This window comes from Phalacrocorax aristotelis, chromosome 1 (assembly GCF_949628215.1).
Source record: "Phalacrocorax aristotelis chromosome 1, bGulAri2.1, whole genome shotgun sequence".
Lineage (NCBI taxonomy): Eukaryota > Metazoa > Chordata > Aves > Suliformes > Phalacrocoracidae > Phalacrocorax > Phalacrocorax aristotelis.
This window is the reverse complement of record NC_134276.1, coordinates 125,163,076-125,177,396: the sequence shown is the minus strand read 5'-3', so window position 1 is coordinate 125,177,396 and position 14,321 is coordinate 125,163,076. Positions and strand designations below refer to the sequence as shown.

Below are 14,321 nucleotides of genomic sequence, written 5' to 3'. Positions count from 1 at the left end.
TCTTCTTACGAAACCTTAAAAGAAAACCCATGAGGGCATATCAATATAAATAGGCACAACAGAAAGCACTAGCTCTCTTTTCTTTAAATAGTTTTGGTTGGCAAAGTGTAAAGGTGTTATTGCAGATTTCTCTGCCCCTAAAACTACTGAGGGGTGACTTCAGGTTAGCAAGATTAAGGAAACAGCTGAAAGCAGCTGCTCCATTTTTAAATATTTTTTTAAATTTAGATGCCCTTAAACACTGTCCAGCAAGGAGCAAATTTAAACTACACAGAAGGATGGGGGTTTTGTGCCCCCTTCTCCCCTGATTAAATTTTAGAGACCCTGTGAGAAGCAGTGCCACCCCCAACCCAACCTGTGGGTCTGTCACTGCTGTAACTGAAGGGGGCAACTGAGCTGTTGTTATTCTCAAAATCAGCATTCTGCGGCAGCAGATAATGCTTCTGCATCTTTCTTACATCCACTGCTAATAAAGTTGATGAAGTTGATGAACCCTCTGCTGACTCAGCATCAGCCAACTAGGTTTTAGTAACTGCGGGCTTCTTCCCTTTTCACCGTTTCCTCCAAAGCTGATTTATATTTCTGGTGTTCCCAGTGACTTCAATGAGAGCCACCAGCAACTCTTAGGGATGCTACTTTAAAAACAAAAAAAAACCCGAAAAGGCAAAACAAAGAGGTGCAAAGGCAAAACAGATTTGCTTTAATTGGTCTGGCTAAGCATAAAACAGCAACATAAAAATCTGACTTTAAAAAATTTCTATAAAATTCTTGCTTCCTTCAATATTATATTCCCCCTGAACCCTGCATGGAGGGGTAAGAGAGCCTTAAGACACCTCACTACAATTTATTCTGTTGTAAGCAGACTAATGTCAGTCAGTAAAACTGTCTGATTCTCAGTGAACCAACTGTAGGTGTCATTAAAGAAATGGGAACCCGTAGCAGAGGAAAGCTGGGGCTCAACACTGGCATCAGCGTGTCTTGGGCTGCTCTACACTTGACTCATTTCTAGATATTCCAGCATGCTCCAAATAGTGAAATTTACTTGGGAAGCCTTTCAGGCTTGCCTAAAGATATTTCTGTCATACCAAAAAGTGAAAGCTGAAGTACTGAGATATTTGATTTCAACTAGCACGATGAAAATCTCACTATAGGGAGAGAAGAGAAGAAGACAGTAAAAAAAGAAAAGAAATGGTTGATTTTGGCTACAGTTGCTGCTGCTGTTGTTTTGCTGCACTTTGCTTTAAATAAAGCTACATTTTTTAACAGTGACAGAGCTCAGTAACAATTTATTAGCTATAACTTGTATAGTTAATCTTTGTTAGATTGTCTATCACCTGAAGCCTTTAAATCAATATCGGGCACCTCCTTAAAAGATAAGCTGTAGCTCAGCCAAGCTTATTAAATTGTATAAAAACCTGCTAGATTAGGCTCTATGGTTTATATTTATGTAAGATTGCAACCATGACATAATGTCTCTAACCTTAAGTACCCACTAAGCTATAAAATACCCAAAATACAAAGGCCCTAGGAGCTACTAACTCTAATGGACACAAAGGTGGGCATGTAAAACAGATTGCCATATGACAAACAAGAAATAATCGAGTGCAGTAACTCCAACAGAGGCAACTTCAGTGAGATATGGAAAAATACTGCAAGCACTATTATTCTGCAAATACAGCACTGAAAATAAAAATTTGCATATTATAGGAGGACAAACACAACTACAGAACATATCTGTCTTACCAGTACCATGGCAACTGTAAGAGGAAACACACATACTGACCTGAAATAGTAGCAACTTTGTCCAGTTAAGAACATTGCTTATAAGGGAACAACCAAGAGACGGCTGACCATGTATCCATAAAAGCTGGGAACATTTTCTGTTGCCAGACAGTGTTTTAATGACTTTATTATTTAAAAAAAAAAAAAAAAAGAGAGAGAGAGAGAGAGAGAGAGAGAGAAGGAAAAAAGTGTGTTTATCCCTGATTTTACAGTCCCTGAGTGCACGAAGTTAACAAGCTGAACACATGCACACTTCAGGGACTTCTAATCCAAACCTGCTGATAAATACAAACTCCCTTAACCAGACCCTGATCCCACAGGCTGATCTAACCCTTACACAAGCATCCCACTCCTTTACCTCACCAAAGAGACGATGACCTGCTCATACAAATCAGCTGACAAATTCAAAATGAAACAGCTGAAAATGCCCGATCAGGGATTAACTGGCATTTCAGTCCTGTCTGTCCAATGAACAGCCTTCATATTACTGGGATTCACCACTCTAATGCCATTAACCACAGTGAATTTGTAAGGAATGCTATGCACATCTGGGTAGACCTGTAAGAATGGTTTTACAAGGTCAATTCAAGACTCTTTCCTAACGAAAGTCTTGCACGGTATGTTTTTACAACTGCCTATCAGACATTGTCCCTTATCACTGCTGGCCATTTTCAAAAGAGAGAGAGAAGTCCTGAAGATAGTAATCTCCTAAAAATCTGGTGAGAAATCAATGCAAAAAAGGAGATCATAATCAGAGCACGCATGAAGAAAAAACAAACAGGTGAACACTGCCATTATAAGCCTTATTTGGTGGTACAGCACCAACGTTGCTTCTGACTATATGCAGCAGACACTGGCTATTGCCTAGAGGTGCTTTCAGTGGGGACCACAGCGTGGGGCTGGGGTTACTGCAAAGCTGGAGATACCCAAGCAGAAAAGGACATGCACCTAGCCATTAGCACATGTTCAGGCCACAAAGTTTGGATTTGCTTGTTTAACCATAATATATTTTTCTATTAGCAAATGACAATGTAGGTACATTCATGATTTCTCTACATGTGAGTAAAACTGCAAACCAGAAAAACCTGCCCAGAATGATGTATTATTTACTATCTCCTACAATAAATGTCACTGTAACAGAAGTAAACTTACATACTGCACTGGACACTTAAATATTGTCTAGCAAGCAAAAATAAAAGCTAGTTAGATTACTTTTTTTTCCCCTTTTAAAAAAGTCATACAAGTGTGAAACTGAAAAGCTGACACATGCATATACCCCTCATGTCTTTACTGTGACTAAGACAGACAACAGTCTGATTTATAAGTACTTTAGGATTTTATGAAAACAAGATCAACATAGAAACTCTTCTGCTGCTGAGTGACCCGTGGAACCAACTCAACACAACTGCTGTGCACATATTCCTTTCCAGTAATGCAAGCCTGTAAGCCACCAAATGGGAAGGAAAAAAAGGCAAAACAGGGTGAGTTTTTTTTTGCATTTAATAGCCAGTAACAGTTGGGACTGCTATTCTCTACACAGCTCACTGACTTTTAAGAAGCTGTCATTTAAGTGTCTAGAATACCTTATTTCTCATGATTACTTGATCCAGTTCTCCAATCTGAAAGTCCTAACAACTGCTACTGTTTAAAGCATCAAGAACGTTACTTGCACATACTCTATAAAAATGGCATTTGCTAGTAGAAGCAAAGCGTTTAAAGTTTGGGGTAAATAGCCTTGGGGTTTTCCCCTTCTGAGAGCTTGAAGTTTTATGAGTGAACCTAAAGGACTGCGAGACTTCTAAAGTGACAATGCATTACAAAAAAATTTCCTATGTGTTCTGCAAATTTGAAGTCAGCCACATTTCACAACTGACATCAGGGTTTTTAATATCATCTCTAATGAAATATAATTCTCCAATGACATAGCTGTGAAGTACAGCATTTTCATTTCACTAGCTGGCAGAGAGGTTTTGGCCTTACTATTATTTTTATTTCTTACATGGAGCCAAATGTGTTCTAGGCCCTGCATGGACACGTCTGAAGACAAGGCCTTTTCCTTGTATCTGCTGTAGACACTGAGACTCCCAGGTATTCAGCCTAACAGAACAGGTCGGATGCATTTTCACATGACTGCTACAGCCAAGTTGTATGTTAGGACATGAGAATATGAATACAGTGTAAGGAATAGCTTGCCTTCATCTTCTGTACAGTTTCAAATTAACTAAATCTCTTTAGGCAGGATTGGAGAGTTTCTGGTTTGGGAGAGTTTCACTCTTGTTAAAAAAAACAAACAACCTTACAGTCAGTGAAGAAATTCTAGCCATCACCAAAACCCTGGAGGGGAGCAGGGGACAAGCTGAGGATTAAAAATCATAATGTTTTTAAATCTGGTTCTTGTCAAGGTCACATTTCTTCTGCTGGATGAGAGAGCAGGATATTTATTTTAAAAGTACAGGTACATGCACAGCTCATGACAGTTTAACTGCACATCAATAAACATCAGAAAGTTCCCATTTGCAAATGACTGAACAAAGTACGTAACCGAGAAGAGTTCTTCTTTCCCCAGACCTTGCAGGGATGAAGCCAAGCTTCTTCCCTGAGGCCTACACTCCCTTGACTGAGATGAAATCAGAGCATGGCAGACAGCAGTCAGAAGGCAAGCCTTGCCTGCTGAGAAGCCCAGAATAGTTGGTAGGAGCACCTGACATGGGCACTTTTTTCTGAATTTGTGGGGATGAGCAACAACAATAGCAATGTTGTTCGCACACCTTCACATATGAACCCTGCTCAATGCACATATTCCTTCAGGACTCCAATGGTGTTACTTTGGGAAAGAAATGTGCCTCAGGTTGGCCGTTCTCAAGACACTTAAAGGCTTTGGAGACTGCACACTGTGCTCTGGGACTGATCAACAACCCTGGTGTCACCCAGTGCTTAGGGATCCTGGCACCTAGTGGACTCCTCTGAACACAGATCCAGCTCCAGTTTAAGAGGGAATTTGAAAGAGGTATCTCATGGCACAGTACACAGTGACAAATCTAGGCCTGACCCGACATAATGTACACACAAAGAAGAAGGATAAGAGATCCCAACAAATACCAAGGGGAAGCCACTGTTGCTAATGTAAATGCAACAACTCCAAGAGGTGATCATGAGTGGAAAGCAGCAGGGCGCAGCATCTTGGCCAGGGGGATGATGCATACACTCTCAGACTGGGTGGGAGAAAGAATAAGAACCAGCATTTGGCACATTAAATTGAGAGGTGGAGATAAAAGCCTCCAAAAAACACAAAAGACAGATGTCTGGCGAGAGTGAACATCAAGGTTCATTTGTGGGGTGTTGACCTCCTATATAACTCTTGTGGTACCACCTTGTTGGATTCATAAAACGTAAAAACAGTAGATCAGTAGCAACTTCATCCCCTTCGGGCTGGAGTCTGATCAAAGTAACTCAGGATCCATGCCCTCTTCTTGTATCGTTCTGAAATCCTCAAGGATTTTTTTAATTGAGGTCTATAGTACCTGAACTGCAGCCTAAACACACTTTTAATTCTTAGTGAACAGCTGCGCATCAGCTCTGTTTGAGGCTACAGCAGAAACTGAAAAGAAATAATGTTTAATTTTTCTAGTTTGGGGGGGGCAGGTGAAGAGTCTGCATAATACATTATGGTGTAGCGTGCAGTGGTGGTGGTTCTCTCTTGTTGCCACAGTTCATTTCCAAAAAGATAGCTGTGCAGGATGAAGTAAGTGTTATCCTTCAGTTTCTCTAGACTGCTGACAAACATTAGACTGGTCTCCAACACTGATGGAATACAGAAGAGAAAATACAGTGCATGACCTCCCAAAAATGGGCAAAAACTTTGGTTCTCTCTGGAGGATGCTCTGGGAAGAGGTGAAGGATAAATGGGGTCTGGCAGTCTATTCCAGCTCCATGCAACCACACGTAAGTTAGTAACAACACAGATCTCCCCACCTCTGAGGGGCTGTTTGAAGCTTGCAGGAGGAGACAGCACAGTAGGGGAAAAACTGCCATGCATTTCTGCTCTCCACAGACCAGAGAGATCAGAGTCAGCACTCACTAATAGGCTTGCTGTAGGCTTTGCCTCAGAAAGGAGAAAATCAAAACCATGTCAGGATGGCATGTAACCACATAAATGCTGGTGTTTATAATGGAGAACCGTGTCACTGGATGCCTGTTACAGACACTCAGCATTTGCTTTTCACGATGTTGTGTAATGATGCTTTGTACTGAGATCTCATACAGTAGTTCCTTAATTTCAGTAATTGCATTTTCTACTAGTCGGAAATGGTCTGCACTGACCATATCCAATAAGCTATTGTCCCACCAATCATATTTCCATAATTGTTTACGAATATTTGTTTTAAGGCACTGCTGTCTAAGAGATCTCTTGCCTCTATTAGAGGACAATATAAGCCTGAAACCAACAAAACACTCTTCTCCAAAGACAACATCCCTTTCATTAGGCACTGAAGCAATAAATGGCTTAGGAAGGGGAAAAACACTAGTTGCCAGAACTATCTAGAGCCCCCCTGCCTGTGAACTAAAAAAAAAAACAAAACTACTTCTCACATGGCTCTAGAGTCTTAATATGCAAAGTTATACTAAAACAGTATTAAAACTTTTACATCTTCCACCCACACAAACAGAGCAGTCCCCTCCTACTCCTCCACAGCTTCCAGCCTCAAATACCCTGGCATAAAATGATCAGACAAAATAGGTGACTTATGTTTTTATTGGTTCCTCCAGACTATGACGACATTTCCTAAAACACTGAGCCAGGAAACTATTAATGTCTCTGAAAAAGTGGAAAGGGTCAGGCTATTTCAAAGGGCATGTGTTTGCTAAGAAGCCTTCGTTATAGATGTATAGGCCACTTAAGATTCCATTAACAACAACAAAACTATTTAGCATTCACGTAATATTTCTAGCTTTAAGCTATATTACAAACATAATACCTCTGTGTTAAGAAAGTATTACCCCTCCTTACCTTTTTGAGAATTACAATAAGGTTAATCAGCTTGCCTAAGATTTTGTGTAGTAGTATATCCATTCCAAGATCATAATTCCCCACAGATCTGTATGTGCTCCCAATCTCAGGCTGTTATTGGAGGGAGAAATGGAAACGGTCTCAAGTTATCAGCATTAAAAAAAAGGGAAGACCAGGAAAATTTTCGAGATTTCTCTCAGATGCATTGGCCTGCATTTGGCAGCACAAGTCAGGTCAGGCATTTGCAGGTGGGGTCAGATTCCTTAAAAAAGAGCTCTGTTTTATATACAAGCACTAAACCAAACCAATTGGTACTCTAACAGGAGCACAGCACACCGCACGCAGGACAGAAAGGGGAATCCTATGGAGGCTCCACAAAACCTTCTAATTTTCCAGCACATCCTACATGTATATACCTCTCTGTTTTGGCTCCTTTGTCAGCAGGTCTGGGAATTATCGAGGGGGACACAGAGGACTTGCACAAAAGCCTTGGAAGTACGGGTGCTCCAAAGGCATCACCATTTCATTCATGGCCAGATTAATTTCCCCCAACAAACCCAGTTCTGATCCTGACTGCACTGGAGTATGCGTGAACGTCAGTTCCCTAACACAGGAGTGCAAGGCAGATTTAAAGCCAACCTGCCTACAGCATATACAGTACGATGCATTTTACACAGAATAGAGTGCTGAGGCATCCTAAAGGAAGTTCAAGCCACTTTGCTTTTACTAACTCAAGAGCCTCACTCATCTGTCATGCCTCAATCATGGACCAGTCACACCACAAATGCTGCAGGTAAAAATCCCACTATTGCACAGTGCCATCTCCTGGGCAAGCAAGACTGGAAAAAACCCCTGAAGCCTCCCTTCTCTCTTGTAGCATCCAACATTTTAGCATTGTATCCTGTATGCTGGCAGGCCAGGTGTTACCTCTGTTCTCAGAAGGAAGGCCATGAATTCATGGAAAGAAGAGCAGATTTTTTTAATAGCTCCCACCATGAAATGTGAGACTCAGCTGCCCACTCTCTCAAGAGGCGGCATCTACACAGGCAAGCGCCCTGCAAAACCACAGGATTAAGTTCACTCTGGGTTGCTAGCTAATCACAAACAAGCAATCAGGACTTCCTTTCAACATCCAAACAGGAAATGGGAGTGGAGGAAGTGAAAACTTAATAATTTCTTGCATGTTAACAAGTTACATGAGCCACTCCAATAAAAAAGTTTTGCTAAGTGAACTTAAACCTAGCACATTGTCTGCCCCAATGGCACACATTTATTTTTAAAACTAAGCTGCACATCTTGGAAAGAGAACACTGATGCAAATATTCCATTCAGCACGGCCTAATTTCCAGGATAAGAGGACATCAAGCTATGAAATAAATTTGAAGATCCTACCTTACTGTAATCACAAATCTTGAGATCACAATCCCTAAACCACCCTAAAAGTGGTATATCTGGCATGTCTCTTGAAACATCCAGAAGAAAAAACCCCAGGATTAGAAGGGTAACTATTTAGTTATCACAAGCTGTTAAATCCATAACAGGCCCTGACATGCGAGCAAGAAAATAAGACAAAATGTGTTAGCTCCATTTCCTTCCACTATCTTTTACGGCTGCCATCTATTCTGGCTCTGTATATCCATCCCACAATATCTGCCTGGCCATACAGTAGAGGGAAAACTGGTGAAGAAAGTCCTGGTGGGACAATGAGAAGCCTGAAGGGGCAGAGGACACACAGGCCTCCATGCCAAATGAAGTGGGGAACATCCCTCTCCATCTTTAGCCCACCACATCCCAGCCCTTCACAAAAGTGAAAAGCCTGGCCCATTACACACACCTAACTTGGTGCTATCTTCACTGCAGGAGGAATAAAAAAACACTTCGTGCAACTGTTGAGTAACTCTCAAGAGTTCAAGACAGATGAAAGGCCACTCTCTTGGTTGCCTGGAGATACTAAGACAGATTAGGGACAAAAGTAAGATGGTTTCTATGGGTGGACACAGGCTGACATTTTGAGGGAACAAATCTGCCCCAGGACTACAAGGTAGAAGTCCTTGTTTGCTATGTGCCCAGCAAAAAAGAAAAATATCTTGAAGAAGTTGTAAGACTCAACTATACAGAAAGAGATCATTTAAGTGTGCTGTATGGAGGACACATCAAAGGCAAAGGAATTTGGAAAGAAACCCTGCTGTCAATATATCCACTGCACAATCTCATTATCTCCCAGGGACGCAAACAAGAACAGACATGTAACATAGATAGTTACCATGGCCCACAATAAACTGGCTGGAGTAAATAAGGAGCTAAAACTGTGTGGGTGCATGCTCTGCATTACGGAGTGTGAAGGTAGGTTCTTCTACCCAGTTTCAGCAGCAGAGACACAGGCAATCCTAGTTCCAATGCAGCATTTACCATAAAGTGCCATCTGCCATAAGCCACCTCAATGTACTTGTTGCACTATGCACATGGCTGGAAATGCAGACCTCCCTGTGGAGTCTTGCATTATTGCAAGGGAATAAAAGGGGAGAAAGTCTGTTTTACATGTGAACTTTCATCCTGGATCCTCCAGGGTTAGATCGTTTTCACAGTAGGTATTCCCTGTTTCCAAGGTGACGGAAGGCAGATCAGATATTTAATCAGCCTGGGTTTTGGACCACCCATTAGCAAAAACTCTCCAGAAGAAGAGTTTTGAAAGCTGTAGAACAATGACTGTGTAAGATGGCTGGGTTTGGGTAGTGGGTGGGTATTTGTTTGTTTGTTTTTTAAGACTTAATCATAGGTAGTTATTACCTCTTTCACTGGAAACACTAATACCCTTTCCAAAGGACTTGTATTGCTGCTTTGCATTCCAAGACTCACAGTATCAACTATGTCCAAGCACTTACTTCTGTGGAGTCACTGAGTACCTCACTCTCTTTTCTCTTAGGATGTTTGTATCCAGGGCAGCAATGCCACTTCCTACCACGTGAGGAAGACCATGATGACTTTGCAGGACTGCCACCTGCTCCGTTCCCAAAATGACGGCATCTGCCAGAACATTCAGGTTTACAGCCTGTGATGCTCCAGCAGGTTAGTTGATCTTCACTTAACTTCTATAGTACCAAGTGCTTTTCCTTGAGCCAGAGATTTCCAATCTTCCTTCCCTCTCCTCCCAATGAGCAAGGTGAGAGTTTCCAGACAAGGTTACTTTGGTAAGGAGTGCTGAAGACCTCTTACCTGTTCAGCAGCTATGACTGTATCAACAATTCACTGCCAGAAAATGGAGGAGGAATGCACTTGACAATTCTCAGTGAGACACAAATTATGATCCATGTCCTCCTTGCCGTACATTCACACAACATCCAAGCTCACATTCCATTTGCTGCATTGTCTAAAGGAAGATGTAGTTTGTGACCAGTTTCTCTGGATCAGACACCAGGTAGCTGTTAAATAATACTAAGAATGATTTCATCATGAGATCCTTGGACTGGATCTCACCCAAAAACTTTTTATACATTGCTTATATTACTGTTTTGCTGCAATTGCTGTCTCAAAGCAAAACAAGAACTTTGACAAATATATACATGAGATCATCCAGACGGGGAGACCGTATGTTTGCAAAGGTGTGGTAATACTTGACAAAATAGATTATCGTTTTCAGTCTGTCTTCCAAAATAAAGATTTTCTTGGATGATGAACTCAGGGGTTCCCAGAGTTTTGTCCATGGAGGGCAGCTTAATGGGTGGGACATCAGGCCAGGGGCTGCATAATAAAAATCAATCTGCATGACAGTGCAGAACAGCCACAATTTGAAAATCCCTCCAAGGTTCATACTTAGCAGCTTTCCAGCTCAGTCTCTGGGAACCCGACTCTGATGCTGAATTCTTGTGAGGAATATAATTGATCCTTGTGGAGTTTTTCCCTCATCAAAAACATCTTTCTGAAGGTTTTCTTTTTTGTGATGACTACAGGGCTTTGTGTTACACAAGCAGAAGACAGACAAGGCAAGAGCAGACATGTGAACCTTTCAATTTATAATGTACTCATAAACAGTTGTAATCTCAAAACAAGTGGTAGTCTTCATTGAGAAGGCCTCCAGCTCTAGAAGCATCTCATGTTATATTTAAGTTGTGGTAGAGGGGAAGGGGCTCTCACTGCTTAGATCTTCAGCAGACTTTAAAAGTTTATTTTCATGGTCTGAAGGCTTGGGAAGGTAATGATAACTTTTAGTATTCTCAAGAATACCACTCTCATTGCAGTCTTGAGTTATTTGCACGACGTAGTTTCTCTGTGCCACGAACATACAAAAAGAGGAAATATTTCTGCCTTGAATTATCTCTGCAAGTGAGAGAGAGCCTACAGAATGAAGAGTAACAGCTGTGGAGATACACTGCCCTAAAGGACATCAGCCTCCACTCACATTTCTTCAAGTGGAGGTGACAACTGTAAACTGCACCTAAGATTTGAGCACACAACTGTGCCAGTCAGATGACAAGTCAATCATGGAAAAGTAAGACAATGGAGATTTTATGCTTACAGGCACTCTCCTGCACTTATGCTTTCTGTGCATCTTTTCAATGGTCTCTTATTCCCAGCTGTACACAGATTCACAAAATAAGAGATGTTAGCAACTTGTTCTCCACTTTGCAGGGTTAGCAGGAAGGCTGACTCAGCTGGTATGCCTGTGTCTGCTACTTACAAGGCTGCAGCTTACTTAACTTCAGGCAAATTAATGGAGAACACTACCTTAGTCCTTCGGTACAAGTAGGTGTAATAGAGTACCCAAGGAACAAACTATAAATCTTTCTCAGCAAACTTTCTGACTTTTAAGTTCAGATGTTTTGAGGGGAAAAGCCACCAGTGAAATGAAGAAACACACAGATAAAAATCTCTGGAGTATCCTCTCTGCTCAGAAGCGCTCTGCTAAGTGGGGAGACCTGGCGTCAGCCCCGCACCCCCACAAGACACAGGGGACTCCATCAGGGTGCGAGCTCCAGCCCTGAGCAAAAAATTTCTTTTGTCTTTGTTAGTCTGGCAGCCCTGTCAACGAACATCTCAAGGTCTGGGCAGGAAAGCACGTGTTGGGTCATGCACTCCTCTCACGCTGGATCACAGGGTAGTGCCTGTGGTTGAAGGACTGCATGACAACAAGAATAGCGCTCTGCTATGGTTGGTGCATCCTTGTTAAAAGGTCTCCTGTCAGTGGCAGGCATGACTGGCTGGCAGAGATCTGGCCCAAGTGGAGCAACCTCCTTTTTGCTCTCATCCCATGTGACAGGTGTGGCTGGTTGAGAAATCAAGGCTAATGCTGCCCCAAGTACCTGCCCTGACTCCTTAACAAAGAGGAGAAAAGCAGCTGCCTCTGTTGCAAAATGGGTGCCATCCAGGTTAAGCTGCAGGGGGGTAGTGAGGCCAAAGCCTCACATGGTGGTCTTATGTTCACTGCACACACTCTTCCAGGTCTGGTCACCAAGTCAGACAACTCTCAGAAAGGTTCCCAGTCCACATGAAACAGAAAGGCCCACCAAGTATCACTTCCTTTTAAAGCTGAAGATCAGACAGGACATATGGCAAAGTTGCACAGCTGCGACAAAGGGTATGCCATGCAGCAGTTTACACTGCAAGCAGCCAAGGAGGCTGCATCTGATATGTGGTCTGTTTAAGAAATACAGCCTCACTGTTTTCCATGTTTTATCTCATTCTGATCACAAGTTAAACAAGCCAGTCAGCCTATTGTTCTTACCACATGGTAAGCAACTAGCTACATGTAAACAAAACAATTAAGTTCCATACGGAACTGCTTGCCATTCAAAGCTGAACTAAACATTGCATTTTGTTTCGGGAATCCAAATATGGTAAATTACCGACAGTTAACTATGACTATGGGATTATTTGCTGCGCAGAAAGGGTAAGTGGAACAGGCAGCACAAACTGGAAAAATCACCTTTCTTCCTCTTTGCCCTGTCATTAACCATCTCAAGACCCTTCTGGTCTCACTGCTAGCTGCCTCTTGCTGAGTATCACCTTAGCATAACTAATTCATGATAATGGTCACAATAGAGAGATAAACTTCATATGCTGGCACAGCTGGCTCTAAACCCCTTGCTCATTGTTTGCAAAACCACCAGGCTCTGTCACTACACCTCCAGGAAAATACCTCTGAGTTGTTAACCTCTTAATGTATTTGGTAGTCAGACAATTCGTTAGGGGACAGCACTGCACACAAATACACACCAACTCATTATTTTCTTATTAGCCGTATTCCTGTTGCATCTAAAAGCCCTAATCAAAATCAGACTGTCAACTTGCTGGACAAAATATGCAAGAATCCCCTCCCACATGTCTACAAGACCAGAAGCCTGGATAATGTAAATGCAACACACATCCAACTCAAAAAAGCCAGCTCTCCCACTGCTAATTTGTGTACATGTTCAGCTTCACAGGCTGAATATTGCTACTTTAAGTATTCATAGAATGCAGGAGTCTTAATTAGACAGGGCAAGGGAAAAAAAAAAACAACGACCAACAAACCAGAAAGAAAATAAAAATGCATTCTGTTATAGCTCCTGCTGAAATGTCCGCCTTTTGTGTTTTAAAAGTGCATGCTTTGCTCCTTTACAAAGATTTAGCAGCCATCCCCAGGTACAGACCTGTACCGCAGCTCTCCACGATGCCTAACACCATGAGGCAGAAGCAACTAAGCTGAAGCAGGCACAAGGCTGAAGGAGAAAAACCAGGAGCAGAGCTGAGACAAGACATAGAGGGTTGGGTGCTGAGCCCTGAAGCAGAGAGGTCCCAGCACACCAAGGGGAAGGACAAAGCCTGGAAGGCAATGGCAGCTTCCAGGATTAGTTCAAGTTTCACATTGGAAATCTGGGAGTTAAAACCACAGTCATGGTGGATCTTCCCATTCCCATTAGTCATGCTCTCCAAACCAACCCTGCTATGTGGTATCTATGCCTGTGCTACCTAGAAACATCCCAGCCTCCTGATGAAGTTGCTAGATAAATAGGAAATTTTTAAAATAGAGCTATACAAAGGTTAAGAACACAGACAAAAGTCTGTTTACAGTAGCACTGCAGCACATGTCCCCATCTCCGATGAAGGGTGAAAGACACCATTTTGTGCAACAGACTAGCAAGAACAGCCGTTGGGAAGATGAAATGGCCACTTATGGTGGTATTATCCAAATGACATAGCTATGGGAGAGTGGGACATAGGCTGTGCAGGCACTCTCTCCAGTATATTAACAGAAGCAGCACTACTTGCCCAGAAATCAGAAGCTAAAACACTCAAATTTGGTTCATTTTCTAAATCTTGGGTGCCAAAATGGAAGGGGAGGGGGGATCAGGACAAAAAGGTTATTAACAGCCTTAAATTTCTTCCTGAGCTTTACCCACCATCATAAATACAGCTGGCCATTAGGTTATTACCACTTACCTTCTCTATTCCTTGCAAATACTTATGGACACACCTTCAAAGTTGCTCATGGAGGATCACTGAGCATCCTATATAGGAGGCAACAGAGCCAGGAACACACAGAAAAACAGTCAAC

The 14,321-nt window shown here is 42.1% G+C and overlaps 2 protein-coding genes across 8 annotated transcripts in view; one reads left to right on the top strand and one right to left on the bottom strand.

Annotated features, from left to right (window-relative positions):
• CMSS1 (cms1 ribosomal small subunit homolog) overlaps positions 1-14,321 on the bottom strand; it is a 255,582-nt gene that overhangs the window by 74,090 nt on the left and 167,171 nt on the right. The window lies entirely within an intron of this gene.
• FILIP1L (filamin A interacting protein 1 like) overlaps positions 1-14,321 on the top strand; it is a 217,751-nt gene that overhangs the window by 38,115 nt on the left and 165,315 nt on the right. For all 3 annotated transcript variants that reach the window (XM_075105287.1, XM_075105298.1, XM_075105277.1), the window contains exon 2: positions 9,714-9,856. The gene's annotated coding sequence lies outside the window, so the exon portion shown is untranslated. The remainder of the gene's footprint in view (positions 1-9,713; positions 9,857-14,321) is intronic.